General features: G+C 40.4%; 1 protein-coding gene across 1 annotated transcript in view; it reads left to right on the top strand.

Annotated features, from left to right (window-relative positions):
* Nucleotides 1–4,837: 4,837 nt before the first annotated feature.
* Nucleotides 4,838–26,685, top strand: part of TCP11X2 (t-complex 11 family, X-linked 2) — a 43,831-nt gene continuing 21,983 nt past the window's right edge. The window contains exon 1 of the mRNA XM_047716815.1: nt 4,838–4,908. The gene's annotated coding sequence lies outside the window, so the exon portion shown is untranslated. The remainder of the gene's footprint in view (nt 4,909–26,685) is intronic.

Below are 26,685 nucleotides of genomic sequence, written 5' to 3' on the forward strand. Positions count from 1 at the left end.
CAGTCTCTGGTGGCAAGCATTGCTGTCTTCCTTTTAGGGCACTCCCTGGCCCAATGTTCTTTTTCCTTACTTACAGTAAGCACACTGATCTGAATCTAAGTCTTCTTGCCTACCTTCTCTGTGCTTAGGCTTTTCCTTCCATTTACTATCCCCTACCCGTCTCCTCCCCACCTCATGTAATGCCAAAACCTTAACCAGTTTTTTGTCTGTTTCTCATCCTCTTGTGCATCCCTGTTGTTAAACACCTTTTCTGCTATTCCCACTAACTCATTCAGATTCTTCCCTTCAAATCCTTCAACTTTCTGAATTTTCCTATATCTGGGGCTGACTGGCTGGCAAAGTAAGATCTTCTAAATGAGCCATCGTGCAACTTCCCTGAAGTTTACCTCAAGTTGTCTAGCTTAAGTAAACAAACATTTAAAGACAATCAAATCTAGAATTTAACATCCATAAAGGTGTGTTATTAAAACATAATTTTTCTCTCTAAAATAACCCTCATTTTCAGAGATAGCCAAATCAGGACTAATTTATTTGAAAAACAAGTCCAGTTTTAACAAGCTTGGCCTAATTATTTACATAAGCTCAGCAAGAACAGTGAGGGATCATATAAATCTTTTAGAATCTGTTTTGCTGGAACTTCTCATAAGGAATCTCTAGGTTGAACTTATGATAGCCTCTCCAGGTCAGAAGCCAAGCTACATACTTCCCATCAGACATGCCTGCAATACCTGTCGATTTGGGTGAATTCCTCTTCCTGAGCCCCCCAAAGAATCTTGAGGTTCCTGCACCTGCCAAGAAGTAACATCCTTTACTCACCTGGTGAGGCTGCTGGGAACACTGTAAGCAAGGTATCAGGCCAACAGTTCCAAAGGGCTTTACAAAGGTTTTATAAAGTCCACCTTAGTTCCTTTAAGCTGTCTAGTCATATCTGAGTCTTTTCAAATATGACATTCCAGTCAAAGCCATGGTAAAGTAACCAGTGTTTCCAATGGTGTCCTGTTACAAGGAGAACAGATTCTTATTGAACTTATGCAAATGACTGATTGCCATGGAAGAAAGAATACTTGCTGAGACCTTTTGGTTTCAGAGGGTTCAGATAGAGAGAAAGAGTTGAAAACCTTGATTTGTTTACAAATGACTACATTTTTATCTCTGTAAGTTACAGATAACTTAAGAAAAAGTTTCCCTAGTCTGAAAGAGCAAACATTAAAGAACCATTAATGTTTAAAATAAGACAAAACATCAAGAGATACAACATTACAATCTTTCAGTTCACCTAGTCCCATGTTAATAATTCTGGTTTAGTCCGAATGCAGCTTTTACTTCTGTAAATTCTTACCCATTTCAGTTCCAGGATTTCAACATATCAAAGACCTGTATTTGTCCTGAAAGTCTCCCATATGAATTTTCTTTAAGACGGAATTTATCTTACAAGAGAATTAAAACAATTACAAATGACAAAAACTCAGAATAGACGTCAGAATAGACAATAGATAAAAGAGCTGGTGAGATGAGAATTTACAATGTAACTGGCAAGAAAATCAGGTTACTTCTGTGACACGTAACATTTCCATAATCACAATATCAAGTGATGATCTATCAACATATTAAAACTTTAGGAAATGCATAGCATTTTCCCAAATGTAACCCAAGGTTTATCATTGGTTTAAATCTTGTCAACAATTGCTAAAACCTTAGAAAGTTTTAAAACACATGCCTAAATATAATTAGGGATGTTAAACACCTGATAAAACAAAACATAGAAACTGAATTTTCTGGGCAGGCAAAGAGAAAACCAGAACAGATCAATTAACTTAAGAAAACTTTGTCTTTTTAAACAGAGAGAAAACCAGCTTTTCTATACCAGTGTCTTATTTTTTAAGTATGCAGATAATGAGTTTACTAAGTTTCCCTCCCATTGTGAATGATGTCGCAGACAAAGGGAGGGGGATCTTTCAGATGCTGTCCTCGCGGGAACTTAGGAGCGTCTTAGCTAAGGTCTGTCCGTATAAACTCTGGACCATGCTACTCCATGGAGTAGATAACCGATATGCCATATGATGCCCCGAGAGACTCAGGGTGCAGCCCACTCAGACTCTGTAGCGGAAGTGGTGGAGCCATACAGACACATTCACACAGTCAGGCACTCTTCAGATTCAAACAGGTTGGACATCCTCCCCTTTGGGTATCCCTGGCTAATGGGAGGTGATCAGTCTCCCCTTCCATTCTTTTACGAATGGATTTAGCTCCGACAGTGGCCTTGGGTCTGTTTTTCTCTCTTTTTACATATCTCCTACTTTTTACATACAGAGTTGCTTTTCTCCTTTCCATCAGTCTTAATTACACTTAACAGAATCTTGTACTCTTAGAAATACCTTAACCTCTACTGAAGACTAAATATAAACCAATTGTGAGTTGTTACAACAGAATTCTTTAGATGGCAAATTTATCAATCAGTTAAGCACAAAACGTGTTCACCAGCAGATTTCAAAAGCACAAACCCAGTTCCAGCAGCCAACGCTCTAGCATTTTATCCCATTTGGGTAAGACCTACATGTCCAACAAATTTAATTCCATTTGTCATTCAAGCAACCCTTCACAGTTTCAGGTTACCAAAGACTTCGGAAGCCACTTTAACAATTACCCATTAAAACCTTGAGACAGACAAATAACCATCTCCACTTCAGATGCCATGCTCTCCTGCCAGCAAGGGGGAAGGGCTAGGCAGGCCACGTCGGGCCAGAGAAGTCAAGGAATTCCCTGAAACAAAGGGAGTTTCGGCAGCTGCTTGGGAATATTCCTTAAAGTCTCTGTCTCGAGATCGGTTCATCCTGCACTGCCAGTTCTGCTTACCAAAAGTGGCCCACTAGGCACTCATATTCCACACCTGGCTCCAATAAGCATCAGCATTGGGTACCTTAACCGAGCATTAGACTAACCCCAGTTGGCTCCAGTCGTAGCCCTTAACACACGAAATGAGTGAACGAGAAGCCTAACATCTATTATGAAGAATGGAGAGATGAAAGTCAGAATCCCCTTACTCTCTGCTTGCCCCATTCCTTCAATCATAACAAAAAACACAACAGATAACAAAAGGGCCAGGCAAAGACAACCGCAGGCCCAACGATTCTTACCTAGAACGTGCCACTGGTGGGGGTTTTCTTTGTCCCCCGACTGCCTAGGGGGACTCGAACCCCCCAACCGCCCAGGGGGACTCAAACCCCCTGACCGCCCAGGGGGACTCGAACCCCCTGGCAACCGCCTAGGGGGACTTGGACCCCCCGACCACCCAGGGGGACTCGAAACCCCCATCGATCTACCAGCAGAGGGATGGGGCATCCCTGCATCCACTCCAGCCCTGGGGAGCATGGCTGTATCCAGCTTCTCCCCGGTGGGCCATACCCTGGAGCTCCAACCAGACAGACAGATAGGATCCCGTGGTCTTACCTCTGGAGGCTTTTCCCAAAAATTCCGATGCTGGCTCAGTTCTCGTCGTTTGAATCCAGGTGCCCCCTCCAATGTTAGGGTCCGTAATCAAAGGAGCGAGACTGATACAAAGCGAAGGTCAAGCAAAGCTTTATTTCGCACCAAGCATCGAGAATTAAACTGACCGGTCAGGGCCATCTCTTGCAAAAAGGCGACCCCTCCCAGCCTCACAGACTAACTTTTATAGAGGTAGTTTAACCGGGCTATACACAAGTGGCCAATGAGATTGCAATACACAGAGAAAACTGCACAGTCATGCTAAGTCTGCCACACACAGAAAAAAAAAAAAACTGCTAGGTAATACACGGGTGGCCAATTGAATTTCAATTTACCCTAGTAGATATATGCATGCCCAACTGATTGGATGTCTTCACCTGGCCTGACCGGCCCTTATATCTAGGCTTTGCAAGTAAGTTCCTCTGGGAGGGGCAGGGTCAATCTAAATTTACTGCATAGAGTCAATCTAAGTTCACTACATAAACAAAAAATGACTCCCTCTGGCCAACCAGGCCCTTACAATCTGTTCCAGCATCTTCAGGTCCTAGATGATCTCCAAGGCTTATAATTGAATTGTAATGGAAAACTGTCAGAAATTCAGTTAGAAACACAAAACCAAAACCTAGGCTCTGTCTTAAACATATGGTTTTGCCCCTTTACCACACAGCTTCTATGATTAGCCCTTTAAAACAATTCTTTGTTTCCATATTTGTAAAATAAGAGTTTAACAGCTTATATGTCTATTTCACATTGTATAGACTTAAAGAAAAAAAAATCAGAATGAAATTCTGGAATTCTGCAACCCTGTTGATTCTTCATTTCTAAGGCTATGTGAACAGCATGAGGTAAAACAAACAAAAATTGACGATCCTTTTCCTTTCTAAAAGGATATTTAATGTTTTATTTCCTGGGGGAATGAGGTTAATAGTTTGGGACAGTACCTTACCTATGCGGAAGGAACAGGACTTAAGAAAATTAATTTCAAGCCCTTCTGGGACTTCAGGCCTAGGAAGAAGGATATGAGCCTGAAGCCTCCGTATGAGAAATCTCTGGCTCTTATCTCTATCATTGATGGTGCTTCCCTGTTTGCCTTTCCTGCTCTCATGGTTCCCATGGTACCCTGGGCACAAAACCCACATTGCTACAGGAGACTGGCCACCCTTTGTTTTTAGGTTTTGGGCTCTTTCACCTGGCGTCATTGGCAGGGGGTGTGCTTCAGGTAGGTCTCATCATTTCCATGGTTCCACCCAGTCCCTTCCTGCTGATCTCCCCTCCTGCCCTGTCCGTCATGGTATGCTCCAGGAACATATTGAAGGGGGTGAAATGGCTTCAATAGCAGATGCAGCTTCAGGTCCAGGGCCGTGGGTCAAGGACTGGCAGGAGGTGAAGGACCACGGTCCAGGTCCAAGAGGGGTCTCTTGCTGCGTGAGTCTGGATGCCACTCTCTTCATAGTCAAAGGCGGGTCAGGGTGAAGTTAAGGAGGAAGGGGGAAATTCCTGGATTAATTAAAGACAACCAGAGTTGAAGAAGTTTCCTCTCCTAACTACACCATTCCTGTGCAGTGTTCTCTCACAAGTCATTGTCCATCTCTGGGCCTTAATTTCCTCTTCTGCTTGCCTTACCCCTAACTTCTTTGATTTAAGGAAAAGCAGTCACACTATTTTCAAGTTCGCCTTCTCCCAGGGTTGTTTGAGAACCTTAGCTATTGCAGTAAGAGGCTCGTGAGGCCCTCGAGGCCCTTGTCCCTGACCTCCTTAACTGGGAGCAGTAGGTTCTGTCATCAAGGCACACAATGGCAGCTGAAGACCTCTCCTCCCGCTCATCCCTGGGTCAGAGACAGATATTATACTATAAACAGCTTACCTTTTATTGTCTCCCTAATTCCAGATAACATCAAGACGCCCAAATTTGAGGAAACCATGTTCCAAAATGATCCCAGTGAAGCAGAGAGTAGGGCTCATAAGCCTAAAACACCAGGGCAGAGCCAGGAAAACAAGAGCTTCTGTTTAGATGACCACTCTGCTGGTAGGTCTAGAATTCTATCAACACATCCTGGGGTAGGGCTTAATAATAGTTACATTGAAGGAATAGACTGCCTGTGGCTTAAGGGTCTTTAAGGAGCATGAAAGTCTCCTGCAACCTTGCATTTTTTCCTTCCTCATTCTTCGACTACTCCTTTTTGGATTATTATTTTTGTTGTCTTTTTTTCCCCTTTCAATATTTACATAGAGGACCAAGGACCCTTACTGGAAAGTAAAATTAAAAGCCATTTTGGCTATAAAGCGGCCAACAAAGCATCATAACTTGTGCTTGCCAAGACTTGAGAGTGTTTGAGTTAGTTCAAAACATTGGAAATAGATTGCATATTTATTTATTATTTATTTATAAAATTGAGAATAACATGCAGTGTTATATTAATTTATATTAGGTGAACATATTAGTTTATATTATATTAGGTGTATGTTAGTTATATTAGGTGTACAATACAGTGATTCAAAAATTTTATTACTCAGTGCATGATAATTGCACTCTTATTCCCCTTCACCTATTTCACTCATCCCCCATACATGCCTACTCTCTGACAACCACCAGTTTGTTCTGTATATTTAAGAGATTTTTTTAAAAAATTAAGTCCAGTATGGTTAACATATAGTGCTATATTAGTTCCAGATGTACAATATACTGATCCACCAATTCTATACATTAGTCAGTGCTCATTATTGTAAGCATACTGTTAGTCTTTCTCACCTATTTCACCCATCCCCCCATCCACCTTCTTTCTGGTAAGCATCAGTTTGTTCTCTATAGTTAAGAGTCTGTTTCAAAGAAAAAGAGTCTGTTTCATGGTTTCCCTCTCTTTTTTACTTTGTTCTTGTTTGGTTCCTTAAATTTATATATAAGTGAAATCATATGATATTTGTCTTTCTCTGATTAATTTCACTTAGCATTATACCCTCTAGATCCATTCATGTTGTTGCAAATGGAAAGATTTCATTTTGTTATGACTAATATTCCATTGTGAATATACACCACATCTTCTTTGTCCATTCATCTATGGATGGACACTTGCATTGCTTCCATAATTTGACTATTGTAAATAAGGCTGCAATAAACTTAGGGATGCATATATCTTTTTGAATTAATGCTTTAATATTCTTTGGGTAAATATACAGTAATGGAACTACTGAGTAATATGGAAATTCTATTTTTAATTTTTTCAGGAAGCTCCATATTGACTTCCAAAGTTGCTGCTCCACCGTGCACAGTTTGCATTCCCACCAACAGTACACGAGTGTTCTTTTTTGTCTACATCCTTGCCAACACTTGCTATTTCTTGTGTTTTTTTTTTTTTTTATTTTAGCCATTCTCATAGGAGTGAAGTGATACTCATTGTAGTTTTGATCTCCCCTCCCCAAACCTTGGGTAAAAATTGAAGTGGAGGAGAAATCAGTTGATTTTTTTGGTGGACACGGGAGCCCAATTTTCATCATTACTTAAACCTATGGGAAAACTATCTGGAGAGGAAGTTTGGGTACAAGGAGCAAAAGGCACAGAGAGACATAAATGGACAACAGAAAGGACTTTAAATTTGGCCTCAGGAGTAGTTAAACATTGATTTTAGGTCCTCTCTAATGCCCCATATAACTCAATGGGAAGAGATCTCCTCCACAAGTTAAGAGCTGGCATTCAGTTCTCAGAAGAAGGCATGACTGTAACCTTGAGACAACCCACTATACAAGTGCTTATGGCAGCAGTAGATGAATACCTCCTTTATGAGCCAGTCTCAAAACCAGAGGAGACAAAGGGGGGGAGCCTTCTCCAAATCCTACAGGATGAGTTTCCCGAGGTCTGGGCAGAAGGGAAGCCCCCTGGCTTGGCCAAGGAACAACCTCCAGTGGTGGTACAATTAAAGGCAACAGCTACGGCTGTTTACATTCAGCAGTACCCCCTTCCCTGGGAAGCAAAAGGAAGGGATCAGAAAACACATTAACCTCCTCCGAGGAGACGGGATCCTAGTTCCTTGCAAATCTCTATGGAACACACCTTTGCTGCCCATCAAAAAGGCTGAGACTGGGGAGTACTGACCTGTCTAGGACTTGTGGGAAGTTAATAAACGGGTTGAAGATATCCACCTGATGGTGCCTAACCCCTATACCCTACTCTCCCTCCTGGGCCCCAGAAGAACTGTGTATACCATCTTAGATCTCAAGGATGCATTTTTTCTGCATGTCTTTAGCAAAGGAATTCTCAGCACCTTTTTGCTTTTGAGTGGTCCGACCCACAAGAAGGATTCCAAGGCCAGCTCACCTGGACAAGACTTCCCCAAGGGTTCAAGAATTCGCCCACTATCTTCGACGAGGCCCTACATGAGGATTTGCGTGAGTACAGAACCTCCAACCCAGGAGTCACTCTGTTACAGTACGTTGATGACTTGCTAGTAGCCGCTGAGGACTATGAGTTATGTTTGCAGGGGACGAGAGGTCTCTTACAGACTCTGCAAGAAAAAGGGTATCGGGTGTCAGCGAAGAAAGCACAGCTCTGTCAGAGCCATGCCACTTATCTAGGCTTTGATCTCCACGAGGGAGTGCGTTCACTGTCTGAGTCCAGGAAACAGGTGATCACCCGATACCCCCGACCCACCACATCCCGACAAGTGAGGGAGTTTCTTGGGACGGTGGGCTACTGTAGGCTGTGGATACCGCAATTTGCGGAGATTGTCCGACCTCTCTACGAACTGGCAAAAGGAGGGCTCACTATGATAGAGTGGACAGCTGAGGCAGAAGGAGCATTTCGGGAATTACAAACAGCCTTACTGAGTGCACCAGCATTGGCCATCCCAGATGTTACCAAGCCCTTCCACTTCTATGTGGATGAAAAAACAGGGGTGGCCAAAGGAGTTTTAACTCAGACTCTGGGGCCTTGGCGAAGGCCAGTGGCCTATATTGGCAAGAAACTAGATCCAGTAGCGGCTGGGTTCCCCCCATGCCTTTGCATAATTACTGCCATGGCCCTCCTGGTCAAGGATGCAAGTAAATTGACTTTGGGTCAAAATCTCATCTTGACCACCACCCACGCTATCGAGGACCTTCTCCAGACTCCACCCAACTGATGGATGATGAACACCCGAGTGACAGGGTATCAGGCCCTTATCCTCAACGAACCAAGAGTGACCTTCCAGCCCCCAGTGGTGCTAAATCCAGCCACACTGCTGCCAGAGGAGCTGGCTGACCATCCACACGACTGTGGAGAGGTCCTAACCCAAGTCACAGGAATAAGGTCGGATCTCAGAGACATTCCCCTCCTGGATGCCAAGATGACTCTGTTCACAGATGGGAGTAGCTACATGGTCAATGGAAAGAGGTATGCGGGGGCTGTGGTGGTTTCTCCTGAGCAGAACCTCTGGACAGCAGCCCTGCCACATGGAACTTTGGCACAAAAAGCGGAACTGATTGCACTCACTAAGGCACTGCAGATGGCCAAAGGTAAAACCGCCAACATCTATACGGACAGCAGGTATGCCTTTGCTATTCTCCATATACATGGGGCTATTTATAAAGAAAGGGGCCTATTAGCAGCAAAAGGAAAAGGAATTAAAACAGAGGAGAAATATTGGCTCTCCTCCAGGCTATTTGGGACCCAAAAGAGGTGGCTGTTATGCATTGCACGGACGCCAAAAGCGGACTGATCTGATTTCAAAAGGAAACCAATTAGCAGATCGAGCCACAAAGCAAGCAGCCCGAGAAACAGTGCAAGAGCTGGTTACACTCCCGGCTCTAGCCCTACCAGAAAAACTGGACTATTCAGAGGAAGCTTAAAGTATTTACAAAAATGGTCTAAATTAGACTATGAAGGGGACTGGGCTAAGACTAAAAGAGGAAAGTTAATTCTTCCTCGAAGACTAGGTAAGAAGTTAGTAGACCAGATACATCAGGGTACTCATTTGGGGTCACACAAACTCAAGGAACTTAAAGGCAAGCAGTTCCAGCTTTCTAAATTAGGGCGTATTGTTCAGGATATAGTTGATAGATGTGCTCAATGCCAGGCAGTTAATGTGGGAGGAACTAGAATGGGAAGAGGGAAAAGAGAAAGAGGTAAGGAACCAGGAATTTATTGGGAAATAGATTTTACAGAAATGAAACCCGTAAAATATGGGCACAAGTATATGTTAGTTTTTGTAGATACCTTTTCAGGCTGGGTAGAGGCTTTTTCCACCAAACATGAGACAGCAGGAGTGGTAGGCAAAAAAGCTACTAGAAGAAATAATTCCTAGGTTTGAGCTGCCTCTTGCGATTGGGTCAGACAATGGCCCTGCATTTGTGAGTTCTGTCTCACAGGCATTGGCCAAGGTCGTGGGCACTAATTGGAAACTATATCGTGCCTATCGGCCCTAGAGTTCCGGACAAGAAGAGAGAATGAACCGGACTCTTAAAGAGACCTTGACAAAACTAATTCTGGAGACTGGCGGTGGATGGGTGGATCTCCTTCCTTTCACCCTCCTCAGGGCATGATGTACACCCTATTTAAACAAGGTAACCCCATTTGAAATAATGTTTGGAAGACACCCCCCACCCCCGTCCTTGGCTACAAGAGGTTGTTCTAGCAGAAATGACTGATCAGTCTGTACTCCAGTCACTGCAGGCATTACAGTCTGTCTTAAAAAAAGCCCATGCAGGGATCCGGACTGCCCACACTGGGACGGAGACGGAGGTGGAACCACATCCTTACCAACCTGGGGACTTGGTTTGGATACGTCGCTATCAAGTGGGGAACTTGGAGCCTCACTGGAAGGGACCGTTTACTGTTATCCTGACCACCCCCACAGCAGTAAAAGTAGAAGGCATCAGGGCCTGGATTCACGTGGGTCACGTCAAATGAGCCGAGGACGAAGACGCCCCCCAGAGGTGGAAGCCACAGCCAATGGACCCCGCTGACCATGGACTAAAGCTAAGACTCAAAAGACTATGAGTTTATTGTTGCTCCTATTGTTACCTGTTTATGTAAAGTATAGGTAGGAAATTAGATGAAGGAAATTAGGAAAAAATGGAAAAGGTTCTATGAAGCGGTAAATGGCTAACTCATCAGCCGACTGTGCACTAGTGTCATTTGTACAAAGAAAACTAGAGCGATAAAAATGTTAGCCTTACAGGCTCAATATAACCCCTTACAACCAGAGAACATAGAACTGGCTGAAAAGTCAAGGATTTGACTAATCTCCAAAGAAAAGGGGGGAGTGTAAGGGCCTGGTTGGCCAGAGGGAGTCATTTTGTCTTTATGTAGTGAGCTTAGATTGACCCTATGCAGTAAACTTAGTTTGACCCTGCCCCTCCCAGAGGAACTTACTTGCAAAGCCTAGATACAAGGGCGGGTCAGGCCAGGTGAAGACATCCAATCAGTTGGGCATGCATATATCTACTAGGGTAAATTGAAATTCAATTGGCCACCCGTGTGTTACCTAGCAGTTTTTTTTTTTTTTTCCTGTGTGTGGCAGACTTAGCATGACTGTGCAGTTTTCTCTGTGTATTGCAATCTCATTGGCCACCTGTGTATAGCCCGGTTAAACTACCTCTATAAAAGTTAGTCTGTGAGGCTGGGAGGGGTCGCCTCTTTGCAAGAGATGGCCCTGACCAGTCAGTTTGATTCTCGATGCTTGGTGCGAAATAAAGCTTTGCTTGACCTTCACTTTGTATCAGTCTCACTCCTTTGATTACGGACCCTAACACAGATAACTCTAAGAGCACTCATGTTGCTCACTCTTTACTCATTGTTTACTCTTTCACTCTACTGGCCAGTTGCCAAAGTGATATGCAGACCCCTGAGTTGACCCCTTTTTAAATTTTGGAAAAATACATATATTTTTAAAAAGATATGTATACATTACGGTATTCCATCCCACTCTTTTATCCTGACTTAATTTTTAATACATTAACCTTTTTTTCCATAAAACAAGACTATAATTTGGCCAAATTCTCATCCAAATCCTTGGCTTGTTAGTGCCTATAGTGAAGTGGGGATATTTTGCACAGCATGTGGATTTTGAGAAAGGAAGTTATAGAAGGAAGCTTTCTGGCTGAGGGAAACTCCACTCCACTCTCCAGGTCCAAAAGGATATGAGGGATCTTGGCCAAAACAACAAAAATCAACTTGATTTCTCTTCTTAAAAATCAGATTTCTACTTGGTTTGTTTCTAAGAAAAAGAATACCTATAATGACACCAATTTACTTCCTCACAAAAAATGCATTGTTTTAAAAGACTTCCCCTAATGATGCCTGAAATTCTATTAGTATTAAAATCATATAAGTTGAGGACAAGGGGAGATGGAGAGGAGAAGGGAGTTGAGGGAAATTGGAAGGGGAGGTGAACCATGAGAGACTATGGACTCTGAAAAACGATCTGAGAATTTTGAAGGGGTGGGGGATGGGAGGTTGGGGGCACCAGGTGGTGGGTATTGTAGAGGGCACGTATTGCATGGAGCACTGGGTGTGGTGCAAAAATAATGAATATTGTTATGCTGAAAAAATAAAAAAATTAAAAAAAAAATTTAAAAATTAAAAAAAAACCTTGAAAAAAAATCATATAAGTTGAACTTTCTTTTCTAAATAGACTATATTTTATAGAGAGGTTCCAGGTTCACAGCAAAACTAAGCAGAAAGTACAGTAATTTTCCATATGGCCTGGGCCCCACATATGCATAGCTTCCCCCATTATCAACATTCCCCATCAGAGTGGTACATTTGTTACAACTGATAAACCTGCATGGGTACATTATCACCCAGAGTCCACAGTTTACATTAGGGTTTAGTCTTAGTGTTGTACACTGTTTCTGGACAAATGTACAACATGTATCCACCAGTATAATATCATACAGAATAGTTTTACAACCCTAAAAATTTTCTGTGCTCTGCCCATGTATTTTCCCCTTCTGCCTAGCCCCAGACAGCCATTTATCTTTTAATAGTTTTGCCTTTTCCAGAAGATCATATAGTTGGAATTACCCAGTAAGTTATCTTTTCAGAGTGCTTTCATTCACTTAATAATAGGCATTTAAGTTTTCTCTATTTCTTTTCATAGCTGGATAGCTCATTACTTTTTAGCTCTGAATAATATGCCCTTGTCCAGGTACATTACAGTTTATTTATCCATTCATCTACTGAAGGACATCATGGTTGCTTTCAAGTCTTGGCTTTATGAATAAAGCTTCTAGAAATATTTTTGTGCAGCTTTTTGTGTAGCATTAACTTTGGGTAAATACGATGGAGGGTGACTCCTGGATCATATGGCAAGAAACTGCCAAATTGTCATCCCAAATGGCTCTGCTATTTTAATTTTTTTTTAATTTTTAATTTCAAATTTCACTTCTTTATTTCTGGTATATAAGAAAGGAATTCACTTTTGTATATTAACTTTATCCTATAGCCTTGCTATAATCACTTATAAATTGCAGGAATTTATTGACTCTTTCAGATTTTCTACATAGAATATCATGTTATCTGCAAACAAAGACAGTTTTATGTCTTCATTCCCAATTTATATACTCTATTTCCTTCTCCTGGTGCATTAGCTGGAGGCTCCAGTACAATAATAAGAGTGGGTAACCTTGTCTTGTTCTTTGTCTTAGATGAAAAATACTTAGCTTTTCACTGTTGAATATGATGTTAGCTGGGGATGTGTCAGACGTGACTTTTATTATGTTGAGGTTCAATCCTTCTTTACCTAATTTGTTGAGAATTTTTATCTTGAAAATATTTTAATTTTGTCTTTTTCCGCATTTACTGAGATGATTGTGGTTTTTATTCCTTCATTTTGTTAATACGGTATATCACATATTGATTTTTGTGTATTTTGACCCATGCTTGCATTACAGGGATAAATCCTACTTTATCATGTCGTATTATACTTTTAAAGTGCTGTTGAATATTTTGTTGAGGATTTTTGCATCTAGGCTTACCACAAATATTGGCCTGTAATTTTCTTTTACTACAGTGTCCTTCCATATCTTTGATATCAGGGTAATGTTGACCTTGTAAAATGATTCTATATTTCTTCAAGTTTTTGGAAGAATTTGAGAAAGATTGGCATTAATTTTTCTTCAATTGTTTGGTACAGTTATCTGTAAAGCCAGCTGGTTCTGGGTTTTTCTTGGTTGGGAGATTTTTTAAAAAATATTTTATTTATTTATTTGACAGAGAGACACAGCGAGAGAGGAAACACAAGCAGGGGGAGTGGGAGAGGGAGAGAAGCAGGCTTCCCACTGAGCAGGGAGCCCTGATGTGGGGCTCGATCCCAGGACCCTGGGGCTGTGACCTGAGCCAAAGGCAGATGCTTAATGACTGAGCCACCCAGGCACAATTTGGTTGGGGGATTTTTAAAAATTCTTTATTTAAATTCAACTTAATTAACATATACTTTTTTATTAGTTTCAGGGATAGAATTTTGATTACTGATTCAATCACTTTATTCATTATTGACCTGTTCAGATTTTCTATTTCTTCATGGTTCAGTCTTGGTAGGTTTTAGGTTTCTAGGAATTTTTCAATTTCTAGATTATACAATTTGTTGACATATAATTATTCATAAAATCCTTTGGATTTCTGCAATATTAATTTTATAGTCTCATCTTTTGTTGCTGATTTTATGAGTCTTCTTTTTTCTAAGTCTAGCTAAATATTTGTCAATTTTGTTTATCTTTTCAAAAAATCAGCTCTTAGTTTTAGTGATCTTTTCTATTGTTTTTCTTTTTATATACTACTCTATTTTGTTTACATTTTTAGAGAGAGAGTGAGTGGCAGAGGGGCAGAGAAAGAGAATCTTAAGCAGGCTGTAAGTGTGATACAGAGCTAAATCTCACAACCATGAGATTTTGACCTGAACCAAAACATCGAATCAGATGTTTAAATGACTAAGGCACCTAGGTGCCCCTCTATTGTTTTTCTATTGTCTATTTCATTTATTTCTGCTCTTATCTGTTATTTTCCTTCCCTCTACTAACTATGGGTTCAGTTTGTCCTTTTTCTAGTTCCTTGAGGTGTAAAATAAGGGTTTATTTATTAGTAAGAAAGGATCATGTTTTGAAGCAGAAGATCCAGGTCACTTTGTACATAGAATTTTGTTATGTTCAATAAACCTGGTTGGAGGAAAGCTTGGCTTTTCTCTGGATTCTTAAAAAAAAGTAAGGAGAATAAAAAACAGCCTTTATATGGGTTATATCTGCCAATATTTATTCTATTAATTATTAAAGCTAGATTTAAAAAATGTTTTTGTCAATTCTTTTCTTTTTTTAGTTAATTTTGTTTTTTCAGTGCTCCAAGATTGATTGTTTATGCACCACACCCAGTGCTCTATGCAATACGTGCCATGCCCTCCTTAATACCCACCACCAGGCTCACCCAACCGCCCACCATCTCCCCTCCAAAACCCTCAGTGTGTTTCTCAGAGTCCACAGCCTCTCATGCTTTATCTCTCCCTCTGATTTCCCAGTGTTTTTGTTAATTCTTTTAAAAATTACCATAAAATACCAAGTACATCATATAAACATAAAGTTAAAATTTACATGAAAAATATGAGGAAATGCACAATTTTTATGTACTTAAAAATTTTTACATATCTCTCCTAATAGAAATTCCTATGTCTTCTTTGCACTAAATCCCTAGCCATATTATATGTAATATATCTATGAAATTTCTCACCTTGTGGAGAATGAGATTTAAAATGGTAAATACATTTATTATGTAAATAGTTTACACCTTTCAGATCCTTCAAAAAGCTAACTTAGAGAGGTCTCAGAACTGTCCAATTATTAACTTATTATTTCACAAATCAATTATGGGACAAACTCATTATTTCCTTTTGAGCAAATTGTACTACAGATACATTAAATTTGATAATACTTAGTTCATGTAAAAAAAGATATTTTAAAAATCAACAGACCATCACAAGTTCAAAAAATGAAATAGATAAAACTTTACTGGGGGGGCACCTGGGTGGCTCAGTTGATTAAGCGTCTGCCTTCCATTCAGGTCATGATCCCAGATCCTGGGATAGAGCCCAAATCAGGATCTCTGCTCAGTGGGGAGTCTGCTTCTCCCTTTCCTTCTGCCTTCCACTCCCCCTGCTTGTGCTCTCCCTCTCTCTGCCAAATACATAAATAAAATCTCTTTAAAAAAATGATACTGGGCTACAGTTCTTATTATGAAAACTTTAGGTGACTAAAAATAGCTTTAGTTTCTGATGCTCAGATCCTTCTGAGTACAGCTTATGTGCAGCTACTGTTCTTGGTGGTGGACTATTTGCACTCAGACACAATGTGGTTGGCAGCTCCCTGTACTTCAGCTCTTTGGAACCTGGACAGCTATTGGCCCCCTTGAAGACAACAATCAAAAGCTTTTGTAATGAGCCAACTGAGGAGCCTTTTCTGGGATGCACCGAAAAATACCATTAAGGAAAAAGTTCATTATATATCTGGCCTTTCATAAAATAGTGATCTTAGGATGTATCTGTCTCAATGGCATATATTTTTCTTCTACTCTGGGGTTTTAGAGGCATTTTCATTAGATCCCCTATTGTTATGCATAAAAATTTTAACAGGAAGTTCAGGTATTGTGGAAAAACCTTTTCAGTACCTTGGAAAAGTGTAACAGTGGCTGGCGACAGGGTAGGATCTATTTATAGGCCTTGTATTCAAATGATGTATTGAATAAACTCAACATCTAACTAGATAAAATGCAGTGCAACAAAGCCTGCCAATAAACCACACCATATTAAATGTGATTGGATAGTCTTCTTATCTGGCATGAACCAATTAGAAGACAAGGAATAACCAGATTGCTAGAAGCTTCCTGTGGCTTTCATTAAAGGCACTTTGAACAGACTGCTACCTACAGTACCAAAACAATGTAGAGATATAACTGACTCTACATATGGTTTGGGAGCTTCATTGCATTACTGCTCTGCAAGAATCTTCTCCCAGACCTGTACTATAAAGCCCTTTCCTTTGGAATGCACTTTTCTTTCCTATCTCTTTACAAAGCTGCCTATCCGTATGTTAAGCCCATGAGAATGGGAACATGTGTTTCCTCAATTGTCCACGTAACTCAACTGAATTATCCCAATAACCCTTTGTGGAATAAACTCTTTTTAGCCTCATTTTAAATGAGGAAGGAGAAGACAAAGAGAAACTAAGTAACCTGTCCAAAGATAACACTGCTAATACATGGAAAATCATTGATTCAAATCCAGGTTGGTCTGAGTCCAAAGCCCAAGCACGTGAACACTACCTCTGCCATATTCTCTGTGTGGTGATGTTGTCTTCAATGCATGGCTACCCAGACAGTCTGAGGTGATCCCACATTTACAACAAGCCTTTCCATAGCCTGATCTTTTCTTCAAAGGGTTTATGATTAGCTCAGAGGTATAAAAGCAAAAACCTCAAGCCAATCTTTCCACAAAGGTGTTTTCTTGGGCAATCACTGAAAAAGTTTGTTCAAGCAGTAGTTAACAAGTTCAACACTTCCTGTGTGCAATTCTGTATTGAAATAGCTGTATCAAACATATGCAAAGTCATTCCATGATTCATAACTGCATCCAATATACTGTGGGGGGAAGGTGGAAAGCAGAGAGTGGGAAAAGATTTCATGTTGGAATAAAACAGCTATTAATTGATGACCCACATACAGTTCTCTACATTTAAACATTGCTGCAGAAACCTGAATGTTGTTCCCATATGTAGAATACATAGTTATACACCAGAGGAATTGGTGACCCCATCAATCATTACTTTTGCCTCTAATTAGTTACCACATAGTTATGTCACTACTCTTTCCTGGCTCTTTAGAGATGTTGCCTCACCATTTCATATTACTGGCAAGAACAAAATATTCAGTGAAATAATAAAGGTGAAGACTTAGTTATTATTATTATTGAAAAGGACAATTTCTTAAACATTGGTAGTCCATGTGACACCTATTAAACAGAAGATATAATGAACCAGAACTTACCCTACTTCCAATCTTGGGAGTTTATTGCACTCTCTTTCCCTAACACCCTTATAGATTACACTTCTATTTTAACGATGTTGTTCAAACCAGGCATTGCTAAACTAATAAGAGTCACCACTGACTAAAAGACAGCTATGCCAGGCACTCTGCTAAACACAATTTAGGAAATATGTCCATTACCTTTCATGACATTCCTGTGAAGTAAATAGTATTATTATCTTCATTTTTATGGAAGAAGAAACTGAAACACAAAAGATCATTAGTGTCCTAAGACTATACAGATGGGAAGTTGGAAAGCCAATAATATAATATATTTCAAAGTGTTCAAGAATCCAGGGGAAAAGGGAGGCAAAATGATAGAAGAGTAGAACACCTCATTACATCTGGTACCCTGAATTTAGCTAGATAACCATCAAATCATTCTGAACACCTATGAAGTCAAGCTGAGATGCAAGAAAAGAGTTTCTGAAATTCCACAAAAGAAAAGCGACCACTTTTTGCATGGTGGGAGGTATGGAGAAGTAAATCTGAGAGGCAGTATATCAGAAGATAAACATCAGGGGGAGGAGCCTCCATAAGACAGCTACCCAAAAGTGATATAGCCCAAGAGCACAAAGTCAGAACTTTTAGAAGTCTGCTCCAGTAAGAGACAGCCCTGCCTAAAAGGTGCTCAGGTGGTGAAGCAGGGCTTCAATCCTAGGCAGGACAGTGTGGCCTTAGGATCCCTGGGGTCATAGAAAGAAGGGGGGTGGTGCCTGAGCTGACAGAGTTCCCAAGCACTGGAGTGGGGAAACTGGCTGTGGTCAGCAAGCCCCAGGAGTGGGCTCTCAGCTCAGTTTGTCATAAACCTCAAACCTCGGACTATGGGGCGACCGCTCTCCATGCAAGGACCCTGCAAAGGGCAAAAATGTGGCAACCCTCCACATTGCCCCAGGAGGAGCAGTGGGGGTGTGCACACAATCTGGCAACTGCTCTTCATGCAGAAGCCCTGCAAGCAGCAGGCCTACAGTGACCCTCTTCCCTCCACAGAGAGGGTTGGCACCGGTGCACACACTGTAAGAGTCTGCAGAGTTTGGTGCACATGAAAGTGAAGGCTGCTTTTCCCTGAGGGTTTACTGAAAAGAGGGGGCCATGATCTTTCAGCTCCAGGGCTCTTGGACTTCGGGGCGTGGCCAATTTTATTTTCATCCTCTGAAGCGGCAGGGAACAAAAGCCACATAGAACAACCTGAAGCAGCTTACACTGAGCCTGGCCCCCTGGCAAGGTGTGATGCAATTCCACCCAGGGAAAGACACCTGAAGATCAACACAGCAGGCCCATCCCCCAGAAGACCAGCTGGAACATCAGGGGAATACCAAGTTTACCAAGCACATGGAACTGCAAAAGTCCAGTGCTAGGGGAAAATAATATATAGAATTCAAGTTTATTTCCCCCCCCCTATGATTTGTTTATCTTTCAGTTTTAAATGTCCTTTTCTTTTTTTTTCCTTTTCAACTAGTTTCTTATTTTATTAACTCTTTGTTCTCAAGTCTATTTTTAATTCCATGTTTACATTTACTTTATAGATATAGTCTCCATTTTGGCTTCCTTTCACTGTATTCAATTTTATTTTTGTATATATAAGTTTTGCTTTCTTTATAGTTGTGGGATTTATTGTCTTCTAACAAACAGACAAAAATACACCCGGACCAAGTGGATCGCCCTGTTTTGTCCACCTGGGAGATTGTATTCTCTCCTTCCCGCTTTTTCTTCTTTTTCTTCTCTTTTTTGGTTTCTGACCTTTTCAGATTTGTCTAGTGTGTATTTTGCTTAGGTCGTGGTTGATATTTTTTTATTTTATTCCCTCATTCATCCATTCTTCTCTGGGCAAAATCACTAGAAGGAGGAATTCACAACAAAGGAAAAAACCAGATGTAATACCCTCTACCACAGATCTAATCGATATGGACATAAGTAAAATGTCAGAGTTGGAATTCAGGATAATGACTATAAAAATACTAGCTGGGCTAAAAAAAGCATAAAAGACACTAGAGGATGTCCTAGCAAAGAAATAAAAACTAATCAGGCTGAAATTAGGAATGCTTTAACTGAGATACAGTCTAACATGGATGCCCTAACAGCTAGGGTAAATGAGGCAGAAGAGTCAGTGACATGGAGGACAATATGATGGGATGAAAGAAAGCTGAAGAAGAGAAAGAAAAACAACTAATGGGCCATGAGGGGAGGCTTTGAGAAATCACTGATACCATAAAGCAAAACAATATTAGAATTATTGGGGTCCTAGAGGAAGAAGAAAGAGAGAGCAGGACAGAAGGTATATTTGAGCAAATCACAGCTGAGAACTTCCCTAATCTGGGAAAGGAAATAGGCATTCAAGTCCTGGAGGTAGAGAGGAACCCCCCCCCCCCAAAATCAGCAAAAATAGATCAACACCCCAACATATAATAGTGAAGCTTGCAAATTTCAGAGATAACAAGAAAATACTGAAAGCAGCTCAAGACAAGAACTCCTTAATGTACAGTGGTAGAAACATGAGACTGGCAGCGGACTTATCCACAGACCTGGCAGGCCAGAAAGGGCTGGCGTGATATATTCAGGGTAACAAATGAGAAAAACATGCAGCCACGAATACACGATCCAGCAAGGATGTCAATCAAAATGGAAGGAAAGATAAAGAGCTTCCAGGACAAACAGAAACCAAAGGAGCTTGTGACCACTAAATAAGCCCTGGAAGAGATAGTAAAGGGAACTCTTTGAGTGGAAGGAAAAAAAAAAAGTAAACATGAGTCCAGGGCTGGATGGCTTCTGAGAGGAATTCTACCATTTAAAGAACTAATACCCATTCTTCTGAAGTTGTTTCAAAAAAATAGAAATGGAAAGAAAAGTTCCAAACTCTTTCTATGAGGCCACCATTACCAGGCAAAGACCCAATCAAAAAGGAGAATGACAGACCAATATCCCTGGTGAACATGGGTGCCAAAATTCTCACCAAGATACTAGCCCATAAGATCCAAGAGAACATTAAAAGGATTGTTCACCACGATCAAGTGGGATTTATTCCTGGGCTGCAAGGGTGGTTCAACATTCCCAAATAAATCAATGCGATAGATCATGTTAATACAATAGGGAACAAGACCCATGTGATCCTCTCAACTGATACAGAAAAAACATTTGATAACATATAGCATCCTTTCTTGATTAAAACTCTCCACAGTGTAAGGATAGAGGGAACATAGGTCAATATCACGAAAGCCATCTGAGCAAAGTCCACAGTGAATATCATTCTCAATGGGGAAAAACTGAGAGCTTTTCCACTAAGGTCAGGAACATGACAGGGATGCCCACTGTCACCACTGTTCTTCAACATATACTGGAAGCCCTAGCTCAGCAATCAGACAACAACAAGAAATAAAAGGCACCCAAATTGGCACAGAAGAAGTCAAACTCTCACTCTTTGCAGATGACATGATACCCCATGTGGAAAACCCAAAAACCTCCACCCCAAAATTGCTAGAACTCATACAGCAATTCAGCAACATGGTGGGATACAAAATCAGTGCACAGAAATCAGTTGCATTTCCATACATCAACAATGAGACAGAAGAAAGAGAAATTAAGGAATCAATCCCATTTACAATTGCACCAAAACCCATAAGATACTTAGGAATAAACCTAAACAAATAGGTATAAGGTCTGTACCCTAAAAACTACAGAAACTTAAGAAGGAAATTGAGGAAGACACAAAGAAATGGAAAAATGTTCCATGACCATGAATTGGAAGAATAAATACTATTAAAAGGTCTATGCTACCCAGAGCAATCTACACATTCAGTGAAATCCTTATCAAAATTCCATCAACATTCTTCACAGACCTGGAACAAATAATACTAAATCTTGTTATGAAACCAGAGAAGACTCCAAATAGTCAGATGAATGTTGAAAAAGAAAACCAAAGCTGGTGGCATCACAATTCTGGACTTCAAGCCATATTACATATCTGTTATCCTCATGGCAGTATGGTAATGGCACAAAAACAGACAGATAGGTCAATGGAACAGAATAAAGAACTCAGAAATGGACACTCAACTTGATGGTCAACTAATCTTTGACAAAGCAAGAAATAGTAGCTATGGAAAAATGATAGTCTCTTCAAAAAATGTTGCTGGGAAATTGGATAGCCATATGTAGAAGAATGAAACTGGACCATTTTTTTACACTATATAGAAAGATAAACTAAAAAACAATTAAAGTCCTAAATGTGAGACAGGAATCCATTAAAATCCTTAAGGAGATCACAGGCAGCAACCTCTTCAAACATAGCTGCATCAACTTCTTGCTAGACACATCTCCAAAGGCAAGGGAAGCAAAAGCATAAATGAATTTTGGGGACTTCATCAAGATATCTTCTGCAGAGCAGAGGAAACCGTCAATAAATCTAAAAGGCAAATTTTAGAATGGGAGAATATATTTGCAAATGACATATCAGAAAGAGGGCTAGCATCCAAGAACTACAAGGAATTATCAAACTCAATATCCAGAAAAAAAAGCCCCATGTTTCCCAATCTAAAGTAGGTTTTCTTAGAAGAGAACTGCCCATGAATGTAAATGTTTTTTCTTGACTCTTGACTCTTCCAGTGACCTGAACATAATTCACTCTAATACAGTAGTCATCTTTTCATGCACATGACAGTCTAAGTTTAGTTTTCTCTAATCCTAGAGACTGCATTAGAGCAACAATTGGAACCCAGAGTCTCTTTTCCTCAGACTCAGCTCAGGCTGTATCTGTGCATAGTACATTTGACAGATTGAAGCTTAGCTCCTCTACTGTAGTTAACCTTTGTAATCAATAGCTACTTCCACAGGATGTCTTCTCATCCACATCCATTGCAAAGGTAGCTGAATTACTTGAACAGTGGTTTTACACATTTATCCTATTAGTGTACACAGAGTGACATGGCCTTAGCTACCAAGAATATAGAAAAGGGAAAATGTCTTAAAGAAATAATATATGCTGCAAAAATATGCTGGAAGTTAATCAAGAGAGAAAAGTCAGTTGAAAAACTTCATTCCTGCTCCACCTTTCTTTGGAAAAATGTCTGTTCTTGTTTCTGCTCATTTCTTCATTTGATCTTTTACAAAGGTGGAGAGAGAAAATCTTAAGCAAACCCCATGCCCAGTGTGGAGCCATATGCAGGGCTCTATCTCACAACACTGAGATAATGATCTGAGCTGAAATCAGGAATCAGACACTTAACAACTGAGCCACCGAGGTGCCACAAGCTTTGCAATTCTTTTTTTTTATAGATTTTAAAAAATTTTAAATTTCTTTTTAGTGTAACAGTATTCATTGTTTTTGCACCACACCCAGTGATCCATGCAATCCATGCCCTCCCTAATACCCACCACCTGGTTCCCCCAACCTCCCACCCTCCACCCCTTCAAAACTCTCAGGTTGTTTTTCAGAGTCCATAGTCTCTCATGGTTCACCTCCCCTTCCAATTTCCCTCAACTCCCTTCTCCTCTCCATCTCCCCATGTCCTCCATGGTATTTGTTATGCTCCACAAATAAGTGAAACCATATGATAATTGACTCTCTCTGCTTGACTTATTTCACTCAGCATAATCTCTTCCAGTCCTGTCCATGTTGCTACAAAAGTTGGGTATTCATCCTTTCTGATGGAGGCATAATACTCCATAGTGTATATGGACCATATCTTCCTTATCCATTTGTCCGTTGAAGGGCATCTTGGTTCTTTCCACAGTTTGGCAACCGTGACCATTGCTGCTATAAACATTGGGGTACAGATGACCCTTCTTTTCACTACATCTGTATCTTTGGGGTAAATACACAATAGTGCCATTGCAGGGTCATAGGGAAGCTCTATTTTTAATTTCTTGAGGAATCTCTGCACTGTTCTCCAAAGTGGCTGCACCAACTTGCATTCCCACCAACAGTGTAAGAGGTTCCCCTTTCTCCACATCCTCTCCAACACACGTTGTTTCCTGTCTTGCTAATTTTGGCCATTCTAACTGGTGTAAGGTGGTATCTCAATGTGGTTTTTTTTTTTAGATTATTTATTTATTTATTTGACAGAAATCACAAGTAGGCAGAGAGGCAAGTAGAGAGAGAGGCAAGTAGAGAGAGAGGAGGAAGCAGTCTCCCCGCGGAGCAGAGAGTCCAATGCGGGGCTCGATCCCAGGACCCTGGGACCATGACCCGAGCCGAAGGCAGAGGCTTTAACCCACTGAACCACCCAGGTGCCCCTCTCAATGTGGTTTTAATTTGAATCTCCCTGATGGCTAGCGATCATGAACATTTTTTCATGTGTCTGATAGCCATTTGTATGTCTTCATTGGAGAAGTGTCTGTTCATATCTTCTGCCCATTTTTTGATATGACTGTTTGTTTTGTGTGTGTTGAGTTTGAGGAGTTCTTTATAGATCCTGGATATCAACCTTTGGTCTGTACTGTCATTTGCAAATATCTTCTCCCATTCCATGGGTTGCCTCTTTGTTTTCTTGACTGTTTCCTTTGCTGTGCAGAAGCTTTTGATCTTGAGGAAGTCCCAAAAGTTCATTTTCGCTTTTGTTTCCTTTGCCTTTGGAGACATATCTTGAAAGAAGTTGATGTGGCTGATATCGAGGAGGTTACTGCCTATATTCTCCTCTAGGATTCTGATGCATTCCTGTCTCACGTTGAGGTATTTTATCCATTTCGAGTTTATCTTTGTGTACGGTGTAAAAGAATGGTTGAGTTTCATTCTTCTACATATAGCTCTCCAATTTTCCCAGCACCATTTATTGAAGAGACTGTCTTTTTTCCACTGTATATTTTTTCCTGTTTTGTCAAAGATTATTTGACCATAGAGTTGAGGGTCCATACCTGGGCTCTCTACTCTGTTCCACTAGTCTGTGTGTCTGTTTTTATGCCAGTACCATGCTGTCTTGGTGATCACAGCTTTGTAGTAAAGCTTGAAATCCAGTAACGTGATGCCACCAGTTTTATTTTTGTTTTTCAACATTTCCTTAGCGATTCGGGGTCTCTTCTGGTTCCATACAAATTTTAGGATTATTTGATCAGCTCTTTGAAAAATACTGGTGGAATTTTGATCAGAATGGCATTAAAAGTATAGATTGCTCTAGGCAGTATAGACATTTTAACAATGTTTGTTCTTTCGATCCAAGAGCATGGAATGGTCTTCCATCTTTTTGTGTCTTCTTCAATTTCTTTCATGAGTGTTCTGTAGTTCCTCGAGTACAGATCCTTTACCTCTTGGTTAGGTTTATTCCCAGGTATCTTATGGTTCTTGGTGCTATAGTAAATGGAATCGATTCTCTAATTTCCCTTTCTGTATTTTCATTGTTAGTGTATAAGAAAGCCACTGATTTCTGTACATTGACTTTGTGTCCTGCCAGATTGCTGAATTATTGTATGAGTTCTAGTAGTTTGGGGGTGGAGTCTTTTGGGTTTTCCATATAAAGAATCATGTCATCTGCAAAGAGAGAGAGTTTGACTTCTTCCTTGCCAATTTGGATACCTTTTATTTCTCTTTGTTGTCTGATTGCTGTTGCTAGGACTTCTAATACTATGTTGAACAAGAGTGGTGAGAGTGGGCATCCTTGTCGTGTTCCTGATCTCAACGGGAAGGCTGCAAGTTTTTTCCCATTGAGGATGATATTTGCTGTGGGTCTTTCATAGATAGATTTTATGAAGTTGATGAATGTCCCCTCTATCCTTATACTTTGAAGCGTTTCAATCAGGAACGGATGCTGGATTTTGTCCAATGCTTTTTCTGCATCAATTGAGAGGACCATGTGGTTCTTCTCTCTTCTCTTATTGATTTGTTCTATCACATTGATTGTTTTGCGAATGTTGAACCATCCTTGTAACCCAGGGATGAATCCCACCTGGTCATGGTGGATAATCTTTTTAATGTGCCTTTGGATCCTGTTTGCTAGGATCTTGTTGAGAATCTTAGCATCCATATTCATCAGTGATATTGGTCTGAAATTCTCCTTTTTGATAGGGTCTTTGCCTGGTTTGGGGATCACGGTCCTGCTGGCTTCATAAAAAGAGTCTGGAAGTTTTTCTTCTGCTTCAATTTTTTGAAACAGTTTCAGGAGAATAGGTATTATTTCTTCTTTGAAAGTTTGGTAGAATTCCCCAGGTTATCCGTTAGGTCCTGGGCTCTTGTTTTTCGGGAGGTTTTTGATCACTGCTTCAATCTCGTTACTTGATATTGGTCTATTCAGGTTGTCAATTTCTTCCTGGTTCAATTTTGGGAGTTTATAGTTTTCTAGGATTGCATCCATTTCATCTAGGTTTCTTAGCTTATTGGCATATAACTGTTGATAATAACTTCTGATGATTCTTTCTACTTCCTTGGTGTTAGTTGTGATCTCTCCCCTTTCATTCATAATTTTATGAATTTGGGCTTTCTCTCTTTTCTTTTGGATTAGTGTGGCCAATGATTTCTCAATCTTATTGATTCTTTCAAAAAACCAGCTTCTAGTTTCATTGATATGTTACTGTATCTCTGGTTTCTACCTCATTGATCTCTGCTCTAATCTTGATTATTTCCCTTCTTATGTGTGGAGTTGGTTTGATTTGTTGTTGATTCTCCAGTTCTTTAAGGTGTAGAGACAGCTGGGGTATTCTGGATTTTTCAATTTTTTTGAGGGAGGCTTGGACGGCTATGTATTTCCTCCTTAGGACCGCCTTTGCTGTATCCCATAGGTTTTGGACTGAAGTGTCTTCATTCTCATTGGTTTCCATGAATTGTTTCAGTTCTTCCTTGATCTCCTGGTTGATCCAAGCATTCTTAAGCAAGGTGGTTTCTAGCTTCCAGGTGTATGTGCTCCTTCCGAACTTTTCCTTGTGATTGAGCTCCAGTTTCAAAGCATTGTGATCTGAGAATATGCAGGGAATAATCTCAGTCTTTTGGTATCGATTCAGTCCTGATTTGTGACCCAGTATGTGGTCTATTCTTGAGAAGGTTCCATGTGCACTTGAGAAGAATGAGTATTCTGTTGTTTTAGGTTGGAATGTTCTGTATATATCTATGAGGTCCATCTGGTCCAATGTGTCATTCAATGCTCTTTTTTTCTTTATTGATTTTCTGCTTCAATGATCTATTTCTGAGAGAGGCGTGTTAAGATCTACTATTAATGTATTCATATCAATATGACTCTTTATCTTGATTAATAGTT

Source organism: Lutra lutra, chromosome X (genome assembly GCF_902655055.1).
Source record: "Lutra lutra chromosome X, mLutLut1.2, whole genome shotgun sequence".
NCBI classification, from domain to species: Eukaryota; Metazoa; Chordata; class Mammalia; order Carnivora; family Mustelidae; genus Lutra; species Lutra lutra.